Genomic DNA, 14,110 nt, shown 5'->3' with positions numbered 1-14,110 from the left:
TCGTAATTTACCAAAGTCTTATGAAACAAGTATTATGGTAATATAAAAGAATTATTTTTCTTCGAAGAACTACTTCTACTATATACGTACGCATTACGACTTTAATCGCGCCTTATGATATTTGATATCTACCTATCCTAATATTAATAACACTATGCACGTTGGTCATAAAACTTTTTGTAAAAGAAATTGTAACCCTGAACCTTTCACGCTAAGCTAAATGCTTTGTGAGCTCTAAAATATTTTTAAATACGTAGTAAATTATTGCTACTTGACATAAAATGTAAAGTTTCAGTATTTGGCAAATTCTTTGGCGGCTCTAATTAACAGAACAAACGAACCGCCCCGTGAAAAATTACCGCAACATGGCGGCGTTTTTGGCGCCAATTACAACCTTTTAAATAGTTATCATTAAAATAAAGTGAGGTTACATTTTTCCGCAGAGTATTAAGTGAAACTGTTAAATAATGTGATATTTTAAATTTACTTTGTAGAGATGTTTTTGTCTACCCAAGTATGAATATTTTGGTATGTGCGCCTAAGAATAAAAATGTCCTTTTTGATGTTTTACTTTTGATAGTTACGAAAATAACTAAGTTTTAAAACTTTATAAAGGTTTACCGTTTTATTCAGTTGACATTTTAGCAAAGACAATTTGTCTTTGATTTTATTTTAGATTTAGATTTTTTATTTTAACATAAACCTACTTGAATAGTGTAATTTATATTTTCCTGAATACGAGATAATCTACGAGTTTTATACTTTTATTTGTTGCAACAAGTATCAATTGTTTTTTGAATGTATAATTCAAAAATTCTGACAAAAACCGTACCCCGAAGCTATACATTTATTACCAATACCAAAATATTTAAATAAAATATTTCAAAAGGCAATCTTTCTTGTGTGTTCCTTGTGTCGGACTACCACGGGAGGCCGAGTATTTGAAATTTATTATCATCCCTTACATTCACTTATCAATGGTTAAGTGGTTTTTATCCTTCTCTTGTCAATAAAAAAATAATGAATGACCATTCGGCGTTATCTAAGAATTTGTAGCAATCACTTACACAAAGGGCTATTTAGATGGAACATATCGGTGCGGCTAAGGTTAGTAGGTTAAAAAACATAGAAATTATTTAATATTTAATATTTAACTTAATTAATAATAAAAAATCTATCATCAGTCTTGTAAAACGTGTAATTGACACCCTTGAGGTCCTGCATTTATTCCTCGGATGTTCAATAATGCATTTCTCTTTTCATAAATAAAATTGACACTAATCACTCGTAGGTTGGGAAAGCACATCGCAAAAAATCCAACATGTCCTAGGGCATGACTCGTATGGACATACGGGACTCGTACATCGTCGTAGGTCTCGACTCTAAATCATGCCCTAAGAAAAATCTTGTACCATGTACTCAGTACTGAGGCTGATCATCTATACGTAGTTAAGTAAAAAGTAAAGTAAAAAAATCATTTAATCATATAGGTAACATAATGTACACCTATGACTCGTCAGTAAAGAAATACTTATTAATGCTTCTAATTTTACATTTACTGCCAGTTCTCAAATCAAGGGCGTAGAACGGAAGAGAAGTACTGGCAATAAACTCTCCGCCACCCCTTTTAATTGCCATTTTTCTTTTTACACAACGTTTGTAAGGAGCTGCAACCATTACACCATGTTCCACACGACATATCAAGTAATTAATAATATTAACATAAATTTAAAGACTTGTCCTCTATCAGCAGGAGGCATGGTGAAATAGGAGCACGCACTTACATTCTTAAAAAATAGAAAAAAAAGTATAGAGGCCATAGAGAAACGTAGCCTATAACAACATTTATTCAATAATATTGTTACAAAACCCACGTTTCCCTTTTACGGTCATTACCGTATTAGAATATTTTTTTTAACATTAGGTTTGTATTAAAATAACACCTTACATTTACGCCAATATCTATATTTATATCAACCTTGCGTAAAACATTTTGTTTGTTAGCTATTTTTATACGAGATAAGTTGCTTAACAATGGCTCGATGAACAATGGACGACGAATAGCTTATCAACGATATTGATCATCTATTTAAGAGTGCAACATTACTTGGCAAATATCTTCCATAGTACAAGTTACTACGCTAAAGAAAATAATTGGTTTATAGAAATCGCCGGATCTTTAAAAAATCTATTATAAAAATGACTAACTGACTTAACACTGTACTGAAAAGTAAAAAAAAAAAAAAAAAAAATCAATGTATTTAAATTATGTCTTTTATTCCATGTCTTAAACGTTATTTTACTTTATAATTTATGAGCGAATATAAATTGTTTGTGTTCCATATAATGTGTAAAATGTCATGACATTATATTTCATCATTATTACGAGGATAATAAAGATTCAATGATTAATGAAAACCACAAGGTAGCAGTATAGCGCCATTTTTCACCGAGATACGAATCTTAATTTGCTTTTTGGTGTTTTAACTGCCTTCGCAATTCTGCCCTTTTAAGTTAATTAACAAGCAGCGTTTACGCAATATTATTGATTACGCATTTTATAGATTCTTTTATATTACATTCGCGTTGATATTTACGTTCTTACTTGCTCATCACGTACCCTGTTTGAACTCAATATTTTTGTGCATAAAAAGAAACCTAAAATAATCTCTTAGTCTTATTTAAATTAACTTATAACTTCATTATAGTAACGTTAACATTTTGTATTCTTTACAAAACTTGTCTGTATTGGGTAAATTAATATTTAATTATAATAATTATAGGTTGTAAAATGTTAATAATTATCTAGTTATATTGAGTTTCAAGACCGTCGACCATACTTATTATTTTGTGCATTATTTTCTTGACAATGTATATCTTAATGTAGCTCTTTGTTTACGCGAGTACTACAGAATTAAAAAAAATATTACTTACATAGAAATTTAATAGAATAATGAAGGCTGACAACTCTATCCTCTATAAGTATTTAGTAAAAAAATTAATACTTAACTACTAAGTTTGCACCGCATTTGAATGGATATTTTCAAACCTGTAGAAAAATATAGCCTTTAATAAAAATATAGGCAAAGTCGTCTTTAATATTGTAAAGGCGTCAAACAATATAGGAGACAAAAATAAAGGGCCAATTATAAAATTGTGTTCGTTTATACTCGAAAAGTTCCAATAGGTCTTTTACTTTGACGGAAAAACACTTTACACATTAAAGGTATGGTCACGAAATGGCAATGAATCTTGAACTTCCAACGATTAGGCTGTCCAACGTGCGCTCATTCCCTGTAATTTAGGCTTTAGTACTTAAAGGGTATTAAACGATTAAGAAAAAGCTTTGAAGCTGACCCTACTCTACGCAAGAAATTAAGCTTTTGTGTACGCTAGTATGATATAACATTTTCTGAATACTCGAACGCAATGATCTTATATATTATGATTTGTTTATTATACGAATACTATTGAAACGCTTTGTGTCCGTACTTTACTATCAAATATGCTGCATTAATATTCCTTACTATAATTAATTGCTTTATGTTAACTTGTCAATTTAATTATCGAAATATACCAATTCTATAGCTCATAGATTTTCTATAAAGGCATATATCTATATTTATATTCAACAATCTATTATTAGAAAAACGAATTCTTGTCAGTTTTCGTCCGTTCTTGATTTAAAAACTGTAAATAATATATAAAAAAAATAGTGCGAGGAGTCCCTCCGCGCGGAAGAAGTGAAACTTCGTAATGTGGAAATGACAATAGGTAGCATTCACTCTCGCTCTGTCTCTTTCTATTCCAGGAGCGTTAAACGTTTAACGTAACCTTGTTGGAAGTCGCATTAAAAGTTTCACTTCAATTAAATTAAATCATTACCAAGTCACCTGTCAACTTTTAAAGGTTCCTTATATATATATATATGTATTTTTTATACTCGAACGTGCAATCTGGAATGCTATTAAAATTATTCTATGAAATGATATATAATTTTTAATTTAATTAGTGGTGGTTATACCTCCATATTAAAAAAAATCGGTCTCTAATGACACTGTTTTGACTACCACTTACTTTTCATTACTACACTCAATTTTATAGAAAGCGTCAAAATATTTTTTTGTGAATAAATGGGTACAATATACATTTAATAATGATTCCATTCAAATACAATACGTTAAAGTAAATGTTATCTTTAAAATTATCTTGATAATGTTTTTGCTTAAAGATAATGTCTCTTAACAAGGACGCTTCCTAAATATTTAATAAAAGTTGATTAATATTATCTTTATAAGAAGAAAGTGAAAAATTAAAATGATTACTTTAAACCATTGATAAGATCGTCATAGGTATATTTTCCCCGTAGAATAAGATGTGAAATTCATCCTTATAGTCCAAGAGGTAGTGAACCCTGGGAGTAACGGTCTCCCTGTAAGGTTAGAAATTTGTATACTTACGATTTATGACATGCTAAGAGCAATAGCCATGACCTGGCAGGCGTCAGCCCTGCACGTCATCAGCCCCTTTATTTTTTGGACTGTTAAGTAAATTGAGTTTCAAAACTTGTTTCTGTAAATTTGAAAATTTAATAGGATAAAGTTTATTTATTGTATATCTTAAAAAAAAATTGACAGGCGATTACAATAAGCAGAAGTATATGACAGATCAATTAGAAAACGTACAGTTGATGAGGTAAAATAAACTTTATCCTGTATACTTAAAATTTTTATATGTTTTCAAGTAAACGTCTCAGAGTAAATATGTACAATGCCAGGCGGTTTTGAACAGCATAAGACCTTGACAGGCGAGGGGACAGCTGCTAAGGGCGTGCAAATAAGAAATGTTACATGAACGCATACAGTAAATGCAATGTATTTTATTGGGTTTTATGCAATTATTTTTAACATTCATTTTCTTCAGCATCATCCGAAATTTCGCTATCACTGTTTTCATCATCATCTGATTCTTTAACAATGTTTTCCTCATCTGAAAATAGTAAAAAAAAAATATTTTAATGAATCAATAAGGTTGTTAAGAATTAAATATCAAGCTCAATTACATAGGACTGCGTATTACGTTACGGAATAAAATAGTTGTATGTTACCTGAAATGCATTCTTCAGTTTCAGTCGATTGTGCTGTGGCAGTATCAGCAGGTCCTTGTAAAAGTATGTCGTATATAGAAGATGGAACCGTATTCCCCTCAAACCAATTAAATTCGTAACGACTATCAATTAAGTTCCAATCGTTATTTTCAGGTGTAAGAATTGTTGGTTCTTTTAAATTACAATTTCGCCATATATTTGTAATGTAGGCAGTTCTCAATAATTGTTGATGTAGTTCACGTTTGCAGGGTGGTAAATTCGATGAATCATAGCTTACTACTTTGATTTACTTTTATTCAACGTAGTCTCTGTAAATCGTACAGTTTTTTCGTCAGTGTCTTCGTTACAAATCACACAAACCACGTGTTCCAATTTCATCTTGCACACTATTTATTGAAATGTTAATATTAAGTACAACAAAACACAATATCACTGCACAATTGATAATAATATTTAATTTAAAAATTCGAAATCACTCAACATAAGAAATGTTATAGCTCAAAGCATCTTCACAAGTAAAAATCATTGGCACAACTGACGAAATTCTTCTCTGTACATTGTTGCTCGAGAGCAGGTATACGTCCCTTCGTATTAGATAAACGGTCTCACTCGCACTATAGGCATTCACGCAACACCTCTCACTCGCACGCCCTTAACGCCTGACGCCTGTCAAGGTCTTATGCTGTTCAAAACCGCCTGGCATTGTACATATTTACTCAAACTCAAACTCAAACTCAAAATATCTTTATTCAAGTAGGTAACTAAGTACACTTTTGAATAGTCAAGTTAAATTAATCGTAAATTTACATTTACTACCAGTTCGCAAGTCAAGGGCGTAGAGCGGGTAAGAAGAACTGGCAAGAAACTTTCCGCCACTCTTTTTAATCGCCAAGTATTGTCATACAAATTGTTTGAACTGGAGCAATTCAATCCCAAGGATTAGGATCATTTAAGTAGTCCTCAAATTTATAAAAAGCTTTGTTGATTAATTTTCGTTTAACGAGGACTTTGAATTTATTTAGTGATAATTCTCTAATTGCGCTTGGGAGTTTGTTGTAAAAACGAATACAATTTCCATATAAGGAGTGATTTATCTTTTGGAGCCTGGTTGGTCGTACACTCAAATTAGTTCTATTTCGCGTATTATACTGGTGAAAGTCACCATTTGTTTTAAAATCGTTTATATTTTTTTGGACATACAACAAGGCTTCAAGAATATATTGACCAGATAGTGTCATAATATTTAATTCCTTAAACTTATTCCGTACCGACTCCCTCGGAGAAACACAACAAATACCCCGAACAGCCCGCTTCTGCAGCACAAATATGGATTGAACCTCTGCAGCAGCACCCCACAATAAAATGCCGTACGACATAACGCTATGAAAGTAGCTATGATACACAATTTTAGCCGTGTCCTCATCAGTAAACTGTCGGATTTTCTTTACTGCATATGCTGCAGAGCTCAGCCTATTCGAAAGAGTCTCTATGTGTGGGCCCCATTGGAGTTTACTATCTATTGTTATGCCTAGAAAAACAGTTTTGTCAACAAAGTTTAGTTCACTGTCCTTAATTTTCAGGTTACCAATATCTCGCTTTACGCTAGTAGTTGTAAATCTAATACATTTTGTTTTATTCTCATTAAGCAATAAGTTATTTACATTAAACCAGTTAACTATACGAGAGATAGAATTGTTTACATCGTCCAATAATACGTTATTCCTATTCACTTTAAATAGAAGTGAAGTGTCATCAGCAAACAATACCATCTCATGAACTTCGTTGACAAAGAATGGGAGGTCATTTATGTAAATCAGAAATAAGAAAGGCCCGAGAATCGATCCTTGGGGGACGCCCATTGATACCTGCGAACCCGGAGAGGTGACTCCATTGACATGAACTCTTTGGATCCTTCCCTTTAAATATGAATTCATCAGGCTGGAAGCTTTGCCATCAACGCCATAGTGTTTTTTTTTTTTTTTTTTTATAGAACGGGCGGCAAACGGGCAGGAGGCTCACCTGATGTTAAGTGATACCGCCGCCCATGGACACTCTCAGTGCGAGAGGGCTCGCGAGTGCGTTGCCGGCCTTTTAAGAATAGGTACGCTCTTTTCTTGAAGGACCCTAAGTCGAATTGGTTCGGAAATACTTCAGTGGGCAGCTGGTTCCACATAGTGGTTGTGCGCGGCAAAAACTGCCTTGAAAAACGCTCAGTTGTGGAACGGCGGACGTCGAGGTGATACGGGTGGAATTTCGTATTCTGTCTCGACGTCCGATGATGAAATTCAGCTGCAGGTATTAATCCGAACAACTCCTCTGAACACTCTCCATGGTAAATGCGGTAGAAGATGCAGAGTGACCCCACATCTCTACGCAACGCCAAAGGATCAAGCCGCTCGGAGAGGGATTGGTCGTCGACGATTCGAACCGCTCTGCGTTGTATACGGTCAAGTGGAAGGAGCTGGTACTGGGGAGCCCCCGCCCAGAGGTGAGAGCAGTATTCCATGTGGGGCCGAATTTGCGCTTTATATAGTTGCATGCGGTGGCCCGGAGTGAAGTACCGCCTCGCCTTGCTGAGCACACCAAGCTTTTTGGAGGCTAATTTAGCCTTTCCCTCTAAGTGACCGCGAAACTGAACGTCGTTCGATATGTCAACGCCAAGTATTCCAATGCTGGCTGTGGCTTTAAGAAGAGTGTTTTCGAAAAGAGGAGTAGCGACAAAGGGTGTTTTTTTAGCGGAAAACGCGCAAACTTGTGTCTTCTTGGGGTTAAATTGGACTAGGTTTTGTCTGCCCCAGTCTGAGACTCCACGTAGTAGAGTTTCGACTTCAGACACAAGTTTGTTCCGGTACTCATCAACAACTGCCCGAGAAATACCTGCCCGGCCAGTGTAAAGAATATCCCCAGTGCTGTCATCCGCATAGCAGTGAATGTTGCTAAGTTGCAACATATCATTGATATGCAGAAGAAATAGGGTCGGGGATAGAACACAGCCTTGTGGGACCCCAGCGTTCACGGGTTTAAGGTCGGAACATGCTCCGTCGATGACGACCTTGATGCTCCGATCGGCCAGAAAGCTGGAGATCCAATCGCATAATTTCTCGGGAAGCCCATAGGCTGGAAGCTTCGAGAGCAGTGCTCTGTGCCACACCCGATCGAAGGCTTTCGCTATGTCCAAACTTACCGCCAGCGCCTCCCCCTTGGACTCAATTGCCTCTGCCCACCTATGGGTAAGGTATACAAGGAGGTCACCAGCTGAGCGACCACGACGAAAGCCGTACTGAGAATCGCTAATCAACTGGTGGCCTTCTAGATAACTCAAGAGCTGGCAATTAATAATGGTTTCCATTATTTTGGAGAACAAGGAGGTTATAGCTATTGGGCGATAGTTGGACGGATCAGAGCGATCGCCTTTTTTTGGGATCGGATGTATCGAAGCGGTCTTCCAGCACTTCGGGACAGTGCCGAGCGAGTACAGGTACCGGAAAAGGCGCGTTAAGACCGGAGCCAACTCAGGAGCACAAGTACGCAGCACAATTGGGGGGATACCATCCGGCCCGCTCGACTTATGAATGTCCAAGGAAGATAGTGCTTTGCGGACAGCACGTTGCCGGAATGTGATTTCCGGCATCGAGGAATCACACCGCGAAATGGTCGGTGGTGATCTCCCTCGGTCATCCAAAGTCGAGTTGGACGCGAAGAGACAGCCCAAAAGGTCGGCCTTCTCCTTCGCAGTGTGGGCCAGAGAGTCATCCTCCGTGTGCAGTGGCGGAATGGAGGGCTGACAGAAATTCCCCTGGACAGCTTTGGCGAGAGACCAGAAGGCTCGAGTCCCTGAAGGGAGTTGGGCCAATCTCTCGCCAAATCTGGCAATGTGCTCTGACTTTGCCTTAGTGATTTCCCGTTTGAAGGACCTGGAGGCTGAGTTATATGCTGTTTTAAGTTCGCTGGTATTGGCATCACGAGATTTCGCCGCTTCCGCCCATGCCTTAAAGCATTCACGCTTTCGACGCGAGGCCGCCTTGCAAGAACGTTTAAACCAGGGCTGAGACTTGCCACCGATCGGCACCGCAGAAAATGGAATAAAGAGTTCCATGCCCTGCAGAACCACTTCGGCGACAGAGGCGGCGACGGAATCTGGAGCTTCCGGCGAAAAGCACATAGGCCCCCAAGGGTAGGACGCAAAGAAAGACCGCATCCCGTCCCAATCTGCTGACTTATAGTGCCAAATACGGCGACAACCCATAAAGCGGGGCCGTGAAGGGCGCGTAGATGGCACAGTACTCCGGACCACACAATGATCTGATGAACCCAATGGCGGGTCAACAGAGACTTGATAGTTCTCCGGATGTGAAGTCAGCAGAAGGTCCAACAAAGAGGGTTTATGACCATCCACATCTGGTATTCGCGTAATCGCAGGGACCATTTGTGTCAGGTCGTAGGCTAAAGCAAAGTCGTGAAAGGATCTTCCCGCGTGATCGGTAGTTTCAGAGCCGAGCCAATCGGCATGGTGGGCGTTAAAATCGCCAAGTATCACGATTTCAGCGGTAGGAACCCTTTCGAGCAGGGAATCTGTAGCCATTTGAATGTGCTCAATGAGTCGGTCAGTTTCGGTATTTCCGCTATGGGACCTATACAGGCATGCGTAGAATCGCGGATGGTCATCGCAGTCTACGCGCAGCCAGAGGTTAGATAGGTCCCTTCCTTCAAGCGTCCCGAGGCGACGAGAACAGATATCCTCTCTGACGTACACGCAAACTCCCGCCCGCGGCACAAACGAATGTTCCAATTTGTACCCCGGGTAGGAGAGGTAGGAAGTATCAGCCGGGGAGGAAATCTGAGTCTCGGTAAGAAAGAGCAAGGCCGGCTTCGCAGTCTCTAAATGGTAGTGGACTGCGTTGATATTGGTATTGAGCCCCCTAACATTTGTGAAGTCCACGGCGAGTGTGGACGGGGGTGCCTTTGTAGGATTGCTCCGTTTGCCCCGAGAACGATTAATGTAATTTTTTTTGAGCGCAGAATTGCCCCCCCCAGAATACGAAGGGCAGCCTGTGCGTCCACCACCGGGCGCAGAGTGTCCCGGTGTTGGACGCCCAGAGGGGGATTCTCCACCGCGAGCGCGTGTGGTACCCCCCTGGGGTAGATTCTGTTTTTTTTTCTGCACCTTCATATTTCTTGTGGGGGGGAGGGGAATGGGCTCCGGGAGTCTCTCTCACCGCACGAATCGCGAGTACAATAAGGCAAACTTATTGCATCACTTCACGCCGGTTTTCTGAGAGACAGTGGTACTGCCCCGGTCGTGCCTGCCCATTTGGCTGAAGCCCGAAGGCAACAGCATGGCACTCCCACTAGGAAAAGTGTTGAAGCTTTCCAACGAGTATATCAGGATGAACACAGTCAAAGGCCTTTGACAGGTCACAAAAGACGCCGACTCCATCATATGATTCTTCCCAGGCGTTAAATATGTCCGAAATCAACTTCACACCGGCATCGATTGTGGAGCGACCCTTAGTGAAACCATACTGTTTATTATGTAAGAGTTTATTTTTATTAAAATGTAAAGAAAGCTGGTCTAGCATTATCTTTTCAAAAACTTTGCTCAACGCAGGGAGCACGGAAACAGGTCTGAAGTTTGACGGATCAGACTCACTACCTGCCTTGAACAACGGTGTAATCTTACTTAATTTCATTTCGTCCGGAAAGACTCCACAATCGATACAGCTGTTAAAAATTATAGACAATTCAGAGCTTATTACATTAATAACGGAATTTAAAATGACTGTTGACATACCCCATATATCTTTACTTTTTTTTAAATTAATAAGCTTAAAAGTTTTAACGATATCATTACAAGTTATATGTTTAAACTGAAATTTAATATTACATTCAGGTACACATTTTTCTAGCAATGAGATCGCAGCAGCAGGTGAAGAATCTAGGGACTTGGTCGTATTTAGTGGTACATTTGTAAAGAACTCTTCAAAAGAAGAAGCTACCTCTGGGTCAGATTTTATTAACTTCCCTTTAACTTTTAACATATAATCAGTTCGTTTGTCAGACGTTTTACCTGATTCTTCATTTATTATTTTCCAGGTAGCTTTTACTTTATCCATGCTATTTTTTATTTTTGAACTTAAATATTGAGACTTTGCAGTTTTGCAATCTTTTTTGAAATTATTTGAATACAACCTAACATATTCCCTAAATTCCACACTAGTGTTATATTGCATTTCGTCATAGATTTCATATAATTTTAACCTTTTCCTGTGTAACTCCTCATTTGCCCAGTCACAGAAACTTGTTTTCTCAGAGACCAATAAAGTCTTTTGAGTAAATACTTTCTTGAATTCATCAATAAATGATCCAAAAAAAGTATTGTATAAATTATTAGGGGATGAGTTGCCACACAGAAATGGCATTCTATAGACCAATGCTTCTCTAAATCTGTCCAAACGGTCATTTGTAATAGGAGTTATCACAATTTTCTTCTTTTTACATGTTTTTTGTTTCCTTAATTGGAATTCAAACCATTGACCAGTGTGATCAGATTTAAATCTATTGAAAATACAAACATTCAAAGGGGCTATGTCACTATATATGTTATCTATACAAGTTGCGGTGCTAGCTGTTATTCTTGTGGGTGAATGAAATTGATTTATTAAATTGTATGAACGAAAAAGACTAAGTATGCGTACACTTGAATTAGAATGACAAAGTAAATTGACATTAAAGTCCCCACACACAATTAGCCCTTTATTACACTTTACTAATTTACACAATATCTCCTCTAATACATTTTCAACATTATTATAGACAGCTGATGGAGGACAATATAGACATACAACAATGAATTGCTCCAGTTCCACACAGGAGATTTCAATAGTTAGTTCTACAGAGAGGCTGATAATATCCTTTCTTTCTTTGCATTTAAGTTTTTTACTTATAAGGATTAATGAGCCACCATGAATTGCATTTTCTCTGCAAAACACACTACCAACCCTGTGGTTACAAAAATTAAACAAAACTTCATATTTTTTTAGCCAGTGCTCTGTTATGCACAAAAAGTCTATTTTTTGAATATTCAAGAATAGTTCAATTTCTAATTCTTTATTTTTCATCCCCTGTATATTTTGATGAACCACAATAATATTTTGGGAATGAATTTTATCACATAATATACTTACCTTATTATTGCAAGAGTGGTGCTCTGTTGTCCTATTATCTAATTTAAATAAATATTATTTGGAATTTCTTCCAAGGTCTTATAATCTAATGCTTGCTCAATAGAAGCAAGGGGTCTAGCCAAATTCTTGGCTGTCATCTCTATAAAATATGATAGCGAAACAGCTATCTGTCTTTTTAAGAAAGCAGGTAGGTAATAATATCTACCCTTTGTAATAAAAAACTTTTTTGTATACCTATTGGTATCTATGACACAAAATTTATCATTATACATTGCCAATGTATGCAATGTTTGATTAAGAAACTCTGAGACGTTTACTTGGAAACATATAAAAATTTTAAGTATACAGGATAAAGTTTATTTTACCTCATCAAATGTACGTTTTCTAATTGATCTGTCATATACTTCTGCTTATTGTAATCGCCTGTCAATTTTTTTTTAAGATATACAATAAATAAACTTTATCCTATTAAATTTTCAAATTTACAGAAACAAGTTTTGAAACTCAATTTACTTAACAGTCCAAAAAATAAAGGGGCTGATGACGTGCAGGGCTGACGCCTGCCAGGTCATGGCTATTGCTCTTAGCATGTCATAAATCGTAAGTATACAAATTTCTAACCTTACAGGGAGACCGTTACTCCCAGGGTTCACTAGCTCTCCAGCTATTAGTTCGGCAATGTTGGTATAAATAACTTGATGAGGTTTTAGTGGGCCTTTCTAGTTATCTAGAATGTGTTAGCCAAAAGCTGTTTTACCTCGGATTTAAAAAAGATAAAGGTAAGGGTAGAGAAAATATGAATTTCGAATGAAATGCCAAAATCTTTGTTTCGAATTGTGTTTAATTTCTGTAAGTACATACATTACATCTGTCCTCAGTTGTGCATTAATATTTAAGGATACAATGAGACATTTAGTTAAAACTATAGATCAGAAAACAAATTTAAAACATCTACACTGAGGCTGTGAACCAGTAAATGTAGTGAATTTTTTGGTTTAGCTCAACACACAATGTATTACTTCAGATAATGGTACGAAAACATAAGATTGATAAGTAGTAATAGTTATAAACCAATTTGAAAACCTACCTACCCTATTAACCTTAGCCTATTTTACGATTTGAAACTAAGAAATAGTTTCCGGTTATAAAGTAAAAAAGGAACAAAAGATTTATTGAAGTTTTTTGAAAGTAAATATGATAAGAATTATTGGACGATAACGTAGACAGTTTTTATTTAAAATTACCTTAATTTACAAATTAATTAATTTATATTATGACTGAGTGTTTGACAAACATCAATAGTTTATTTTTAGAATGTTCCATGGCCGTATCATAATGGTGTAAATTGAAAACTGTTTATTTCGCTAGGATAAGCCATCTTATCTTGACGAATCAGATATACGTAGATATCTTGTAGTCTTTTTTACAAAAATATAAATTTTGCTAACAAAATCAAAAACCTGCTTGTACTCATAATTTTTGGAGTTTTTTAACCGAAAACCAAAATTAGATCTTATAAATACAAGAAGTAAGTTCATTTGTTTCTTAATTCATTTCTTTCCTTCTATTTTTTTGTCTTCTACTAGTCAGTTCTGTTTTCAATTAATTGTTAGTCTTAATATACATTTAGATTGACATTTTTATTTATTTTATATTAAACTTTCATACTTTTTTTCCCATTTGCAAACGCTCGCACGTAGTCATTAAGCATTTTTTACTGTTAAACCAATCAGTCTTCTACTGGCACTCTCCGCAAGATGTCGGGAAAGTGGTCATCATCACCCCTGATTACCACGAGGATGGTAAGACCGATGACGGT

The 14,110-nt window shown here is 36.7% G+C and overlaps 1 protein-coding gene and 1 long non-coding RNA gene across 2 annotated transcripts in view; one reads left to right on the top strand and one right to left on the bottom strand.

Moving 5' to 3' along the window:
• Positions 1 to 14,110, top strand: part of LOC125051272 (laminin subunit alpha-1) — a 145,238-nt gene that overhangs the window by 37,635 nt on the left and 93,493 nt on the right. The gene's annotated exons all lie outside the window — the stretch shown is intronic.
• On the bottom strand, positions 4,860 to 5,512 carry LOC125051107. Its single transcript, XR_007117244.1, has 2 exons — positions 5,108 to 5,512; positions 4,860 to 4,989 (listed from the first exon to the last, which is right to left on the bottom strand). It is a non-coding gene; the product is annotated as an uncharacterized LOC125051107 (long non-coding RNA).

Source organism: Pieris napi, chromosome 7 (genome assembly GCF_905475465.1).
Source record: "Pieris napi chromosome 7, ilPieNapi1.2, whole genome shotgun sequence".
In the NCBI taxonomy this organism is placed as follows: domain Eukaryota; kingdom Metazoa; phylum Arthropoda; class Insecta; order Lepidoptera; family Pieridae; genus Pieris; species Pieris napi.
Note: the sequence above shows the minus strand (reverse complement) of the source record. Positions and strands in the feature narration are given on the sequence as shown.